At 40.9% G+C, this 16449-nt stretch overlaps 1 protein-coding gene across 3 annotated transcripts in view; it reads left to right on the forward strand.

Moving 5' to 3' along the window:
• FOXP1 (forkhead box P1) overlaps positions 1–16449 on the forward strand; it is a 714752-nt gene that overhangs the window by 90023 nt on the left and 608280 nt on the right. For all 3 annotated transcript variants that reach the window (XM_054975302.1, XM_054975305.1, XM_054975306.1), the window contains exon 3: positions 9303–9421. The gene's annotated coding sequence lies outside the window, so the exon portion shown is untranslated. The remainder of the gene's footprint in view (positions 1–9302; positions 9422–16449) is intronic.

Genomic DNA, 16449 nt, shown 5'->3' on the forward strand with positions numbered 1-16449 from the left:
CTCAGATTTTTTGAAGGTTGTGGTTATAAGCTTCTAAAAACTTATTTATGCGATAGTCAAATGTTTGTATATTTGTATTTTTGTATGTTTGTTGACTGCAATATTTTTTTTTTAAAAAGGCACTCTCAAAACTTATGCAGGTCAGCTCACAAACTAAAGTTTTGGCTCACAATACTGCACACCTTAGAGGGAACATACAAACCTGTCCCTTGTTCTGCCCTTGGAACCGGTTCTATGGCCTGTATATCATGAAAATGGTGAATGACTTCCAGGGTTCTTAGGAACTTTTCTGATGTTGGTCAAAATGGAGAGAGAAGGAAGCAATCTGGTGGAACGCTTAGAAATTCTAGGACGTATCCCGAGCAAACTGTTTCCACTGACCCGCTGTCTGCTTGGGATCTGCATGCTCTGAAACTGCAGAAGGCACCCCCCCCCCACACACACACCAGAAGCTCCTTGTACTCACACCATGTTGGGCTTGGCTCATGAGTTGGTCTGTTGTTGCCCTGCTGGAACAGCCTTCCGAAGCGATCGTAGGAGAAACCTCCCCTCCTGAATAGTTGCTTGTAGGAGGTCCAGGGGGAAGTCTTGTTACCTCCGGAAAATCTTGGCAGAACTTCCTGAGAGCAAAAGGAATGGTTCATTGATGGTCTCCTATCATTACAATGTAGAGACCTGGGGAGTGCCCTCTTCTTGTCTTTGGTCTTGACCTTGATCATATTGAGGGAACAGTTTGTTGCCTTGGAAGGGTGAGATGATGGCTTTGGAGAGGTAGTTGGCTTGCCATGCTCTTAGCCATAGGGAGTGTCTGGCGGCCACAGCGGAAGCCGTGGCGCTGGCAGAGAAGGACATGGAATCCAGTGTTGTGTCTGCCATGAAGCAGTTGGCTGTAAGAATCCTGTTAGCTCCTTTGGCTAGCCTTCTGTAGTTGGAAGGAATAGCATTTCCCGTGACCCCATTATTGATGCCCGGGCGACTGTAGAAGCAATGACTGGAGACTTTATGGTCATGGCAGTAGCTTCATGTGCCTTTTTTAGGGCAAAATCTGCTTTCTTGTCTATGTTATCATAGATGGAACCTTCCCTGTCTGCTGAGAGGAGGCTGGACAATTGCAGAGTTGTTACAGGGGTGTCTACGAGAGGTACCTGCAGAAACTGGTTGGTAAAAAGTACAGCTTTCTAACTAAATCCAGGAGGATTTTTTTGCCATTGGCTTGGCCCATTCTGCCCTTAGTTGTTTCTCAAAGAATTCAGGGGAAAGAAACACCTTTTCAGATGTATCTGATCTTGGGAAAAACTCTACAAACTCAAACTCATCTCCATCATAGGAAGGGGCATCCCAAAGGGGAGTTTCCGCATCTGTATAGCCAAGGCCTCCCTTGAAGTGGCTTTTCCTATGTTCCTTCTGGGGGTGGGGAAGACCCTGGGGATAGTTGTGAGGAGCCCTTGTCATCCTCCCCCATCCTGCATTGAAAACTGGCAATTTCCTCCCTTACCACCTCTTCCAGAGCCTTAATGAAATCATTGGGTATAGCCAGGGAAGAGGACCCTGGTGCATTACTCACGGTCTGTTGATCTGAGGAGGCATTGCGAAGCTCAGGGTGGAATGCTGCCTTTGACATTCTAGGACACTTTGCTTTTTCTTCTCGCCTCTGCACATATAACGAAAGGGCAATGGCTAGGCCCTGGGTGGCAGCCATGCCAGCTGAGGCTGACCTTGCACTAGCTAGGCCCTGAGTGGCTGCTGCACGACCTTGAGGAGAAAGAGCGTTGGCTAGGCCCTGAGTGGCTGCCATGCTGCTGCTGGAGGAAAGGACGCTGGTTAAGCCTTTGATGGCTGCCGCGCTATTCTGGGAGGCTTGGTTTTGGTGCAGCTTTTTGGCGTGCTTCAGGGCCCTCTGTTGTGTCTCCAGCTGGGCTACAGCCTGATCAGCCTTCCTTCCAGCTTTCTCACGATTCATGCCTGTTGCTGTTGGCTGGTCTTTGACCCTGGTATCGGGTGCGGTGATGAGGGGAGCTGCCAGCTTTCCTTCCGATAAGAAACTGTCTGGTACGATCGCCTCCATGACAGGAGTGAGAGGCCCAGGTTGTAGCTGAGGAGGCCACTGCCAGTAGAAAGAGTGGGAGGAGAAGGCAGAAGTGGGGAGGCAGTAAGGTTTTTGGAGGCTTCCTGGAGGTGAGAAATGCTGCCGGGGAAGAAGGTGAGTGGAGCAGAGAGCAGGGCTAGATTGAATTAAGAAAGAAGAGATAAGAAATAAGAAGGTGTGAAAGTGAAAGGGTGAATAGTGCATGCTAGTGCCGACAGAGCTGCTCTCCCTATGAGGCAGGAATGAAAACTGAATGGAAAGGCGACACCACCAGGAAGACAGGAAGTTTGACTTAGTTCCTGCCTCCCTGATTGGAGGGTGGGAATCACTCAACTTCAAGGTGTTCTCCGCCTCAGAGGGAGAACTGTATAATCATTGGTAACAACCCATACTTGATCATTCTTGTTGCAGTGAAATAGTGTTTTATGAACCTTTGGCACAATAGTAATTTATTCTTTTTGTCTGTGATCCAAAGAGCTGCTTTATCAAGGGCTTAAATCCCTCAGGCCGATTAGTAGACATTTTTTTCTCCTTTGGACATGAGACTCTCATGCCATATCTCAAACTGCTTTTAAAAGTCCCATTACTTTCAAAAGTAAACAACAATACTGAGGGAGACTCTGGATAATTAGTTGTGGAAGCATATGGTGGAAGGTCTGCCTGTCACTGAGGAGCCTTTGTAAATGAAGAGGGACACGGAATAGTTATAAAAGAAAAAGGAGACTAAATTATTTTTATTTTTATGATTATTATTACTAAGACTTGGCATAACTTTTTCATTTTAATACGCTGTAGGGAAATGAAATATCACTTCGCTTCCCAGGAAAAAGAAAAGGGCAGAGAGTGTAGACAACATTCTGAACACACAAGGAATCATTGTGTTTCAGCACTTTTTTGTCTCACCTCTTAGTGTTTATTCAGCTAAGGAAATTTCTACTTCTAAGCCTTCAACATCTGGAATACAATTTTTGCTAATAAAAGAAATTTGGAATCTGAAAAAGAAATGCAGCCTCTCTATATATAGCCACAGGCTTTTTGCATCAATCTGTTATTCAGTTAAAGCTTTAAACGTTTTAACTAGACAAGAGATTTTAATGGTCCCTTACTTCAATTTCTTGTCTCTTTTAGGAACAGGATAGCTATTTTGATATCCTAGGCTTTCTTCGGAGGACCTCAATGAAAATAGAAGTGATATAATCAAATCATTATTTAACATGAGTTAGCAAGAGCAAAGGTTTAAATGTTACTGTCACAACTGTACAAAATATGCTAGTATTGGCTGCTACCAATGTAAAAGTACAAAGTTGTTCTGGGCCAATTTAATGCTGTCACTATTCCTTAATAACTATGTATTTTGGAACTTGATACGTTTTTCAATTGGATAGTTTCATTGTGTTTGTCAGAGGACTATTCTGTTTAGACAGCATGAAACTAACCATGAATCTCATAGGTAACTAATATGAGTATATTTTGTGGTATCTAATAAGGTAGTTCAGTACCTTTTTATATAGGAACATATGAATCATATACTGAGCCCACAGTGCTTCAGTCCATATTGAGTCCATGCTGTTGTCTGTTCTAATTGCTGCTTTTTTGAGCCATAAGCAGAGGTCTTTTCCAGCCCTATTTTCTGTGATTCTTTATCTGAATATGCCAGGATTTAAACTTAGGATGTTAATTATGTTCTCTATCACTGAATTTTGTCGATTTCTCACTGGAACTCTTCATTTATTTAATATAATTCTTGGGCCAGTATTTCAACTACTTGCATCTCTCTCTCTCTCTCTCTCTCTCTCTCTCTCTCTCTCTCTCTCTCTCTCTCTCTCTCTCTCTCTCTCTCTCACACACACACACACACACACACACACACACACAACACCACAATATACTCATATCCACCTAATCACGAAGTGAAGTCTTGCTGTAGCTCTGAGTTCCCAACTCATATAACACTCATATAAGAGACTGACAGTGTGCAGTATATAAATGTACAGAAACAGAACAGAAGAGAATGAGGTTGTGCCTGCTATCCTGCTTTATGTTGTCTGTTTATGAAAAGGAAAATACAGTATGTACTTTTATTTTAGCAACTTTTATTCTTTCTTTCTACTCTAAAGAGTCTTCAGACAATCAATGCAAGCAGCATAGTATCACAATAAAATAAAATAGCAGAAACACTTAAAATGAACTGGGCACACTGAAGCAGTCCGATAGGATGAGGGTAATACATTATGTTTCTTCCTACAGTGTTGTTCAGTTTGTCTTACAGCAAGGTCCCACTGCCTTGTGGATCACAAGAACAAGAGAAATATACAATGGGATCCTTGGTTTGGATTACTGGTAACGGAAAGCTATTACTTTTAAGCAATTTCAAATTATTTCAGGAAGATTTAATTTTACAGTGTAAACCACTTTTACCTCTTCCTTATTTCCAAGAAACTCTTGTGTCAGTTTCTAATAAGCAACAGGCAGCAAGCTACTGAGAATACTTTAGTGCGTACCAACCCTTCATGAACTGCTTCCCAAGGCAACATTCAAACAAAATTTTTCAAAGTACGCTGTCATTTATGACAAGGGCATTGACCAGAATTAATTGTGTAAGCTTTTTGAGCAAGATACGAGTTTTTAAAATGGAAATTATACTTCGTGTTGTTTTGTTGCTTGGTGGTGGGTATGTTTTGTAAACAACCTGATGCCTTGGCCTTGGGGAAACCTGCAGCTGCTCCAATCAGGCTCCCTGTAGACATTTGACTAAGTGGGGATTGTTGAAGAAGGAAAGTAAACAAGAAAACAGTATATATCTGATCCTTTTGAAACCTGTTTGAGTGCATCAGTTGCTTTTAGGACTGTTACCCAGCCATGCACTTAAATCTGATTTTGGATTTCACTTGCTCCAGACGGTCCTTTGCTGCTTTAAATAAACTCTTAAAAATAACAAATTGGATATCATCTGTCAAGAATGCATCAGGAAAGGCGATAGTATAATTTTGTCCCTAATTGCATACAAGTTAGTAATACTACATTTCCAATCCCTTTGAGGACATCAGCATACCTAATTCTCTATGTGACCTTGTCTGTAGAAACTTAAATCCAAAGACAGGTGCCATGAACAGTCAAGCAGATTTTACTACAAACCTGACTGAAAAAAGCCCCAGGTTTGCAAAAAAAATTGTTATATCTACTCCCCCCCCCCCCAAATAATAGAATCAGTGCTTCTCAGTGGCCATTGAATTTCCAGCCTTCAAGCCTTGGTTTCTGTCAGTAAAAGGCTGGTATAAGGGGGCAGGGCCTTTTCCAAGGCTGTTTTTGCCTTTGAGGGGGGATTCAACAGGGCCAAAGCCACTAGCAACTACCAGGTAACTTGCTACCACTTGACTTGCATGACTCACCCTGACCTGGCTGCTTGTTGCTGTTCAACATCGGCCACCTCATGAAAGCCAGTGTGGTGTAGTGGTTAGACTTTTAGTCTAGGATTTGGGAGCCCCAGGTTCAAATCCTCACTGTGTCATGGAAGCTCACTGGTTGACATTGGGCCAAGTTATATTCTCACCCACTTCACAGTGCTGTGAGGATAAAATGAAAGAAATAAGACAGACATAAACTGATTTGGTTCCTTATTGTGTAGAAAGGTGAGGGATAAATGAAGTAAATTAAGAAAATAATAAATATAGCAGAAGCTGGGGCAGATAAAATGTAGGTTGGTGGGTGGGTTGGAAGGAGAAAAGGAAGCAAGGAAAGGTGAAGGATATGGGGGCTGCCAGGAGGAAAAGAGGAAATAGTGTGGGGAGGGTGATACAGTGGAAAGTGAGGTAACCCCACAATCTCTGCAAGTTCTCCAGTGTTCAACTGGTTCCATCCCAGCCAGTTGGCTGGCACCAGGGAGAATCTTCCAGGGAATGGGAAGGAGGGAAAGCTGAAGCCAGGGAACAGATAAAGATAGGCAAACGGGGTTGGGAAACAGAGAAGGAAGCAGGAAAAAGGGAGACGCCATGAGCCTCTCAGAGAAGGGAAAGAGGAAACAATGAGGGAGGAGAAAATGAGACCATGCAGGCCCTTCTTGTATGGTCTGATTTGATTAATTTATTTTTGTATTTTTCCAACATTGCCTTTTCCCCTAGCCTGCCAACGAGTTTTAGAATATAGATGTATCCCTTTACATTCATGTGGAAGAAATAACAACACAGTCTCACCTTGAGAAAACCCTTTGTTTTATATATTCGAATTAAAAATTTGTTATATAGAATGTTTTAGCTCTAACAGTGATCATAATTTGTTCAGTCTTGTGGTTTTGGAAAAAGTGGTGGGTTTGAGATGGGCTCAAATTTCTCTTGAAGAAAAATTCTCTTTGTGGTCTTGAATTAAGTAACTTTTTATCCTTTGTTATATGGCTATAAAAGGGTAATTGGAGTGGTACAGAGTATGAAAGATTCTCAATTTCTGTTAGTGACGTGATAAAGTTAGGAGCTTTGTGATTATAAACACAAAGAGGACATGCACCAAGGAGTGATGGGCAGTAGAGTCTGCTCAGGTGAGCCTGAAGTGTTTACAAATGCATTCTCTTTATAGCAGAAGTTGGCAATCTCTGGCGTGTATGCCACATCTGATCACTTTGCTTGGCATCAGTGGCCAGCTTTGTGCTCGCGCAGCCAAGGCACTCAGTGCACTATTGCATCATTACCATTTTGATCAGATCATTGAAATGTGAAAAGGGTGCCACTAAGGGTGCTGAACTTTCTGACCTGTTAATAGGTCTGCAATAAATATATCATTTAGAACAATTTATTAAATATTTTAAAATTAATAACAAAGGCAACCTCAAGAATTTACAGAAATTGGGTGGATTATACCATTTTATGACCAATCCGTTGCTTTTACATAGAATCAGATTCCACAAATTAAGAAGGTGCCTTCTGTGTTTGCATGTACTGTCTAAAAACAAAGAAAGATTGCATGTTTTCAGAACTGCTGTTTTACTCAAATTCCGGCAGGTTGCTCAAGTAATTAATCAACTAGCATTTATTTTAACTGGATATCCACTGGATTATCTGTTAACAATTGTTAAGACATCTGTATCTCTCCATATTTGGTAGCCAATTGTTAATAAGTTTTGGAAAAAATATTAAGATCTCAGAAGAAATAATGCAAGTTAAGATGCCACATGAGCCTAAGATTGCTTTCCAAGGTCTCTTTCCAAATCTAGATATCTGGTTAGAAATGTATTTACAGCAGCAGTGATATTGCTCGCACAAAACTGGAAACAAGAAACTCTAATCAGACTGAAGTTTGGTTGCATAAGATGTGATGTGTGGTATGTCATGACTATGGAAAAAATAACTGCATACAAGCATAATGAGAATCTTTTAAGAGGAAATTCTAAACTGTATATAATCACTTTGGATGATATGTATTTGTGATTTCTGATAAAGTATTGTAATCTAAGTATGATAATTTAATAGGATATTGATCTTCGTAATGTCAAAGAAACTATTATTCTGAAATGGTTTAGCTGAGATACAAGTATACAACCTCAGTGAAGATAGATCAAGGTGGGTAGCTGTGTTAGTCTGTCTGTAGCAGTAGAAAAGAGCAGGAGTCTAGTAGCACCTATAAGACTAACAAAATTTGTGATAGGGTATGAGTTTTCACAAGTCACAGCTCATGATCTGAAGAAGTGAGCTGTGACTCATGAAAGCTTATACCTTACTACAAATTTTTTTAGTCTTATAGGTGCTACTGGACTCTTGCTCTTTTCCACAACCTCAGTGAAAATGAGGCAATCCCAGGGAAGGAGTAGAAATACTTTGGTTTGTTTGCTTGTTTGTTTATATTTGCATCCATCCATACGTACATACATACCTCACCCTTCTCCTGCAATGCAGCACCCAACTTGGCTTGTAGTAAAAAAATCACTTTAAACAGCTCGGCCATACAATAAAAAGCATGAAACATCTCATGTGATACAGATCAAGTGAGTCACAGCCATTGCCCCCAGATAAAAGTTCTTTCAGGGCCTCAGGCACAGAGGAGGGCATAGCTGAGCAGCTGGTTTGCCACAGCCCTGATTAGAGCACTCTCTCTCCCCTGTGTGATTAATTTTCATTGTGTTGTGATGTAAAACAACAACAACTTTTTCTGTGTTTTTCTTTGGAAGAAATCCCCCCCCCCCCCGAATTGTACACTTTCTTCAGGGTTTTAGTAGTATCCATGGAGCAAAAGGCAGAACATATCTTTTGAACTTAACATATATAATCCAACAGTATAAAAGTAGATCGAAATTTGGCCCAGTTCTCTAACTGGTGCTTTCACTGCTGTTGCTATTTGTTTTGTTAGGTAAGGAAACATATAACCTTTCAGGGACATGAGTAAATGTGTTATGTTCATAATTTTGATTTTGAAACAAAAAACAAGAATTTACTATATAACAAAGTGGAGACCATAATGCGTTGGATTCTACATTCTGAGAAAGGAAGGCACTTACAGAATGCATTGCTAGCCCATCAACTTCAGGAACCCCTGAAAAATCTGCTCCAGAAGGTTGGACTAGGTTGGAATGTGATGCAGGAGCCTGGAAGAAAAAAGGGAATATGAATATCCTCCTCTTATATGAAGAGCTTGTGCAAGATGGATGTGGGTAATTTCTGCCAATTTCACCTCAAGTTGTATCTACTGCAATGCATCCCACTTGGTTACTGAGGGTGCCCAAAGCCTCAGAAGCATTTAGAAAAAAGCTTTATGCATCGATTTTATTTATAGTAAAATATATGACAAATACATTAAAATTATATTGAAGTAATCTGTTTCCCATGCCGCTATGTGTACAAATTATTGTCATACTCGGAAAGGGATCACGGCAAGTAAGAGGACTGTGCAGTAAGGAAATAGTTCAGAGATGCATTGGTAAAGGGATAGGGACTGTTGAGTATATTACTGTATACTGTCTTTTGCTGTAATTATGCTTCTTATGGATAGTTTCCCTGAGTCATTTAACAGGTTATGTCTCTTTTCTCATGTTTTGGTTTAGCATTGTTTCTGCTCTATATCAGGTTTCAGCTTATCTCAGAATCCTGTTGTATTGTGTATTGAATATCCCAGCCATTGATTGTATTGACTTATACTGTGTAATTTGTCATGCGTCTCAGTAAGAATGGACTATAAATAATGTAAATAAAATAAGTAATTCCACCGATCACTCCTCAGACTCTTTTTCTTGTTTCAGCAACCCAAGAACTCTTCATCTGAGCAAATCCTGCCTGTGACTACGCTGGAGATGAAAAGGGGTTGAATCCCTTCCAAGACTTTTCCATCATGAATGAATATATGTAATGCCCATAGCAGGTGAGTGAATGATCCCATGCCATCATCCTCTTCTTCTGTCATTAATATATATTATTTCACTTCACATTAACTAAGGAGCCAATAGCAATAGTACTAGTTTTTGTCTTGTGACAAAAACTGTGACACTGAGAGATCTCTGTCTTTTGGTGCTACACCTCTGAAGATGCCAGCCACAGCTGCTGGCGAAACGTCAGGAACTACAATGCCAAGACCACGGCAGTACAGCCCGGAAAACCCACAACCACCACAGTACTAGTTTTTATCCCCCATGCAGAACCTGCATGGACTATAAAAGCCATGCAGGTTGGGAGGCTGTAGGAGGAAGGAGGTGAAATTGCTTTCCTCCTGTCAGCAGAGCTGCGCTGGTGGAAGATATAGAAAGGGCCTGTTCCACACTGCAGCTTCTCAGTTTGCATGGCGGTCAGTCCATGTGGGTGCTACAACTTCAGAAATAAAGTTCTCTGGGGTCAGAAAAGTCTGTTGGTGTATGGGGATAAGGAATGTTGAAGGGATTAATGGGAAAGAATTATCATCATCAGTGGTTTCTACAGGCCGGTCACTGGTTCCAACTACATATGAATGATTCCCAGCATTTTGTACACTAAACATTCTGAAATGTAACTCTTTTCATAATACTTCTTTTCTGGTGACTATTTGCTCCGAGTCCCAGAATAGGCAGAGTTATTGAATACCATGTATCTCGTTTGTAGTTATTTCAGTGTGGTGCAGCTCCATTTGCAAACTGGTGCTGTCAGGAGACAGCAAAATTGCTTTGTTCAAGCTTTTGTTGCTCAAGTATTCTCTCAGCCACATGATCCCAGCTAATATCTAATACTTTCTTATCACCTAGCCAAGCTAGGCAATCAGGAATATCCTACAGACTTGTGTGTTCCTGATTTTTACTTTGTAAACTGGCTGGAGTTAATCTTATGTGACCAAAACACAGTCCATGGAAGAAATATTTACCAATATTCCACTCCTACTACAGGCCCTGTACCCTTTGGAAATCTCTTGTGAGGCTTAGGAACTACTGTTTCATACCTATCCATAGGTTATTGTTGGTTCCTATGCATGCAGACAGATAGTGTGTGTCTGAGAAGAACTTTATTATGTTGAATGGAAGGAATGGATCCATGTACGCAAACGTATACACAAATATGTATCTTTCCTTAATTCTCATGAATTTATATGCTGTTTTATGTAATGGAGCTTGCTATGCACAGCACAAATTCAGTTTTGTTGAGAAAACAGTGCTGGATAACCACTTTTTAAAATAGTGCTGCTTCCTCACTAGGATTTGTTGACTGCTGCCTTGACACTGTGTTAAGTGCTGGGGGAGTGAGCAACAACTGCAGTTTGATTTATATTGGAGTAATGCTAATTCACATCAAGAGCAATTCATTTTGAGCCAAATTCTATTCCACTTGATATATTCTCCGCATTCCTTCCCACAATGAACACATTAGAATATTTTGAGAGGCTACCCCAAATGGAACTTCCGTAAGTTTCCTCCTAATTATGCTAGCTAATCAGAAGTGGTTCAGTAGCCCTTCTAAAAGCAGAGGGCGTATCTAGGTTTACCATTTGCCTGGGGGCAGTGGGCAATTTCCCATTCCTGGTCTCAGTCCCCTGCCTTCAGTAATTTGAGGATTAGGGGAAATGGCATCTATGGGAATGCTCTAGGAATTTCTCTTGGTCTCGGTAGCTGATAACAGACCTGGAAGTGATGTCAAATTCCCCCCAAATTCTACTGTCCCGAGACACCTCCCTACAAATCTCCTGGCATTTACTGGTTCAGGGCTACCAACCCTAGGTGATTCAGACCTACAGTCATCCCTGCATTGCCTCTCTGTTATTCTTACCACCAACCTTTCTCTTGTTGGATGGCAGCTTACTTTTGAGAAGTTTAAATGGTTCTGAACATTCTGTGACATTGTAGCAAGCCAGCCAGTGGCAAGCAGGGAGGAGATGGTGTTACTTCAGAGCCCTCTGATGGCAGACAAATGGGTAGATTTTGTTTTATTGCAGGCTTTCACCCATTTCCTCTAATTTCATGTGACCTTGGGCAAATACAGGAAATTACTGTTTTTTGAAAAATTCAAAGTGATGGTATTTGACAGGCTATTCACATACCTACAATCACAGGGAACACTCTAAAAAGATGTCCAGAATGGATGTCAGAAAGAGGATACAGATGCTGTTCTTTCTTCCATGTTCCATGCCAGTATAGGATAGCCGCTCCTACTTTGCACTGCAACTCTAACAGCAATCGAAGTAAACTTTGTTCTTTTTTTCCTCTCATAAAACTTTCTTGCAGGAAGGGGAGGGGATGTAATTTTAACAATTTAATATATACAGCCTAATGTGTTTTATAAGCCTGGCGTGCTTGATCCTATCTATTTTGGTTTCTCTCCTAACACAATGAACCAAATATTGGTGAGGAAAAAAACCTGATCTTAGCTGCCATAATAAAGAACAGCTAGATTTCATAAACAGTTATGAATGTTGGCAGCTGCCTATCATATTGTATCACGTCCTGTATAGCACTTGAAGACAGTGTCAACTTACATTTTATCTCTGAAGTAGTTTCAAAGCGTTTATTTTGCTTTCTCTTGAGTCCTTAACCTAATTCAAGTAACATAATTGGCTGAATATTTTTCCACATAACTAATTGGCTAGTTGCCAGTGTGGAAACCATTGTCTGACTTGATGATGATCAGAAATTAACATGACATTTGCGTGGTGGTAATGGAATATATTAGTAATGTAATTCTTGACTGTAAGAAAGAGTCCATCATTTCCCCCAACTTATGATCAGCAGGGATGGGCTGAAAGAATGATGAAATGTTCCCAGCAGGCAGTTCCCAGCAGTGGCTAGCCAGTCTCTGTGTCAAATTTTGTTTTAAATTCTTCAGACAAAGCTGTAATACTTACCAATTAATTACCACAAATGTCAATTAAAAATCTACAAAATAATGCAGTAAGATTAAATTTCAATTAAAAGAATTACATTTAGCAAGGGGGATATAACATTATTTTAATGAATTCTGCTTAAGGTGACAGATTATATAGATATGTTTGCGCACCGTTGGTGGATCTGAATTCATTGGGCGATATGAACTGCATAACTTTATACATATATTAACTGTGAGAATTATATCAACCATAGCAATGTTCTTAAGGAGTTGATAGCCCCAAAATATATCATAAAACAAAGGGAGTCCTTTGTATTATTATGACATTTTGTCCACTTTGTATCTTTGTATTAAATGTGTTTATAAATATTTTTCAATAGCTGCATTCATGAAATAGGACAGATGACGTTGTAAATTATGGGGGGAAACTGTTCTAATTAATTATTGTCCTTTCACTGCCTTTTCTGTCTCCCTCATTCATCTCCCAAAGTAACCAATTATTTCCATTTGTTCTGTAATCTTCCTAATGGGATAGTGCTATACCAAAGGTAGGCAAAATAAAGATTACAATTCATATTCATTTGAGAAGAGTTTTCACCAGCCTTTATAGCTCTGTGCTGCTTTTCAGTGATGATTCCATAGGGAAAGCTTTCCAGGAGAAAAGTTTGGCGTCCTAGATACAGTCTTTACAGGCTTTTATGTTGCCAGCCCTCCTTTTGTATATAATAAAGTCTGAACTTAGAACTAGGAAAAAGACCGTCCTAGTATACTTTGTGGATGCCGAAGGTCAGCTACAGTTTTGTGTGTTATACAGTGAAAATATTTATTTGTTTAGAATGTTTATATACCCATCTTTCTCCTGAGTATCTCAGGAGCAAAGGTGAGTTAATAGCATTCTTCTTTGAAGAACATTCACTATCTTCCCTCTAATCTAGATAATGCCTACAAAATAAATGCTGTAGATGGAGTGCAACAGGCATTTCATCATGTTCTAAATGTAGCATAGTATGCCAAGCTGGTGTAACACAACACGAACCTGACACCAACCCTCTTCAGCCTAGCAGCTCCTTCTCATAGGTCTTTCGTAGGAGTTGTGATGTGCCACTGTCTTCTGTTGGATTGCTTTCCTCATTGTTGGTCTCACCTTCCACATTGGTTTTCCAGAGATGGTTTTGGACTTTTAAGCATTCTTTTGAGGCTTTGTTTTTTGAAAATGGGCTTCACTGAGAGTTTAATCAGTGGGCTTCAAATGGATCTTTCTGGAACAGTTTTGTTTTATCGAGGGCTATGTATTGAAATCTGTTTATTATAGGCTAATATATTTGATCTTTTTATATTGACATAATGTCCATACAATTCTGGAATAAAAATTTCAGAACAAAATTTGTGCACATGATACATTGTTGTAAGGTAAAAATAATATTGGAATTAAAATTGGGACCCCCTATGTCACACATTGAATGTTAGTTTCCTTATGTATGTAGAAGCTGTGAAATGGATGTGGATCTCTCTCATATTAGCTTATTTGTTACCATTGTGTTCTAGTTATCTGGATGTGATAAGGTGAGGGGGATATTTTTGAAGTGTGCTTGAGACTGCAAAATAACATTTTTGAACTTCAGATGCAGAAAGTGCAACATTTTTGAAAGGCACCATAGTTTTAAAGCAGCATGCATTTTCATTGGAGAGCAGGATGATACAGGTCTATGACTGATAAATATAAAGACACGCACAAGCACATTCATTTATCAAATAACCATATGTTACTGGTTATTCTCCAGATTGTTATATGATAAGCAGAGATTTGTGGAGAAGCAGATCTATTTGTTTTTATGTCTGTTGGACTTGTTTACATTCCACATTCATATATCTGAAATGGAGTGGAAGGAGAGCATAAATAATCTGTATACTGCCATCAACATATACTTATGCTGCATAGCTCTCTTTTGTCAAATGGCAGCAGAATGAAACTGCGGGACTTTTTTTCCATCTTGCTGTATCCCACAGCTGAAATAGAGAAGCCTTTTTTTCTATCTCTACTTTCCTGTATTAGAAGAGAAGAAATGGACTTTTAATAACAACTAGGAGTCAGCAAATGGCATGAATAAAGAATTAGCTGTGGACTGGTTGCCAGTAAAATTTGCATTGTTAGTTTTTTCTAATGTTCTGGAGGTTCTTTGGAGAAGAAAGTTTGAACTGTCTTCACATAGTTAGGAGGGCTCAGTTGACAGTCCTGGTGGAGAGGAGATTGTGGGAACATGGGGGCTCACCGTGGATGCCTGGGCACCTATCCGGCCCAAATACCATGGGTGCTCAGTGCTGGTCATCTCCAGCCACCCATTTATTTCCTTCCTGGCAGTGAGGAAGAGAAAGTGGTGGGAAGGAGGGTGTGGTGGAAAGGAAGGCAGAGACAGCAGACCAAACATTGATAATGGTCAGCTCCCACCCTTCCCAGCCACCCCCCCCTTCTCCTTCTTAGCAAAGAGGAAAAGGGAGAAGGTAGTGGGAAGGAGACAGAGGAAAGGGAAGACTGAAACAACAATCCAAACACTACTAGTGGTCAGTCTCTGCCTTCCCCAGCCACCTTTATCTTTTCCCTTCCAGCAGTCTGCCCTCAACCCAAGCATCTTAGAAGTTGCACGGCAAGATGGTACTTGAGGTCTCATGATAGTGTCTTTTTAAAAAAAAGGTTTTAGGATTTTAAAATCTGTCGCCTTTCCCCACAGTTTTATTTTTTTTCTAGAAACCTAGTAGTCCATCCAGGTTTGCAGAAGTACTTCATCTATCAGAACATGGGATTGTTGGTGGTCTTCTGTGCAGTCCCATGTGGGACTGCACATGTGCTGGCCTGCTGATCAGTAGGTTTTGCAGATTTTAATCAAGGAAGGGGGTGCCCTCTCAGAGCTCATGCATAGCTGCTTCCTGTCGAAAACAGCCAGCGCTCCAGGAGAGGCGACATTCCAATTCTCAGTTACTCTGAGGTTCCTCTGCAATGTGCTCCTCTCATTCTCACTGTTGGGCCTGATCACTTGAACAGGAAGAAGGAAAGAAAGGAATTCATCCAATAAAACTATGAGCATGGTAGAAATAGCTCTGTTTAAGAGATTAACACAGTGCACTCCCTCTGCCTTGTCTGTCTGGGGGAAGGCCATAATGTTAGCATTTGTAAGAATTGTCAAGGCTTCACCCCGAAGACTCAGGTTGAAAGAGCTACTGTACTCAAAGCCGTGTTATGGAAGTGAGTGAGTCATAGCAGCCACTAATAGCCCGTCTGCCAAGTCGTCAGTGCTGACAGAATTGGTTGAGCAGTCAGATCCAACAGTACCACTGACTTTGATGTCAAATGCTGTGAGCACATGAGCTCCAGTGCAGACACCCAGGTACCAGCAACACTCATGGTCAAGGGAGTCATTGGAACCAACAGCCAGAGCACTATCCTTAACACCTACCCTAACAGGTACTCGTTTGGATCTGACTCTAGACATTCGATGCCTCAGAACCACCCAGAAAGAAGGTGAGAACCAAATCGAAGAACTTTTCCAAATGGAAAGAGGGCTCCCATAGGAGGCCAATCATCGACCTGGAAGTGGGTGAAGTTGATGTAATCGAAGCACATTGAGACCCCTCCTCTGATCAAAGTCACTGTCAGCATATTCCTCAGAGGAAGAGGGAGAGTTTCCTCGGACCTATTGGGAACCAACATATCAGGTATAGAGATCGGTTTCACACCAAAGCTGTTGCACCCATAGGTGCCCATCTTGGTTTTGCCAAACATGCCCCCTCCATCTGGGATAGAGTGTGGAAAGGCCTACCACACTGAATAGGTTGGATCCATGTCGGACTGCTTTGCCCAACTGAGAGTGCATCAACAGCAGCATAGATGGCTCTGACGTCAGCTATAATCTTCCAGCTGTCAGAATTGGACAAGGAACAGAGCAGAGCCCTAGTTTCTCATCTGATTCCTCTCCAAATGAAGCAGTGAGGGATAGAGAGTCAATTTTCTCCACAGGTGATTTCTCTCTCTACATGGAACAGATGCTCAGACTGGCCATTTGGACATTAATATATCATCTACTGAGCCTAAATCCAAAAGACAAAATATTCCAGCACCTG

This window comes from Eublepharis macularius, chromosome 4, assembly GCF_028583425.1.
Source record: "Eublepharis macularius isolate TG4126 chromosome 4, MPM_Emac_v1.0, whole genome shotgun sequence".
NCBI lineage: Eukaryota > Metazoa > Chordata > Lepidosauria > Squamata > Eublepharidae > Eublepharis > Eublepharis macularius.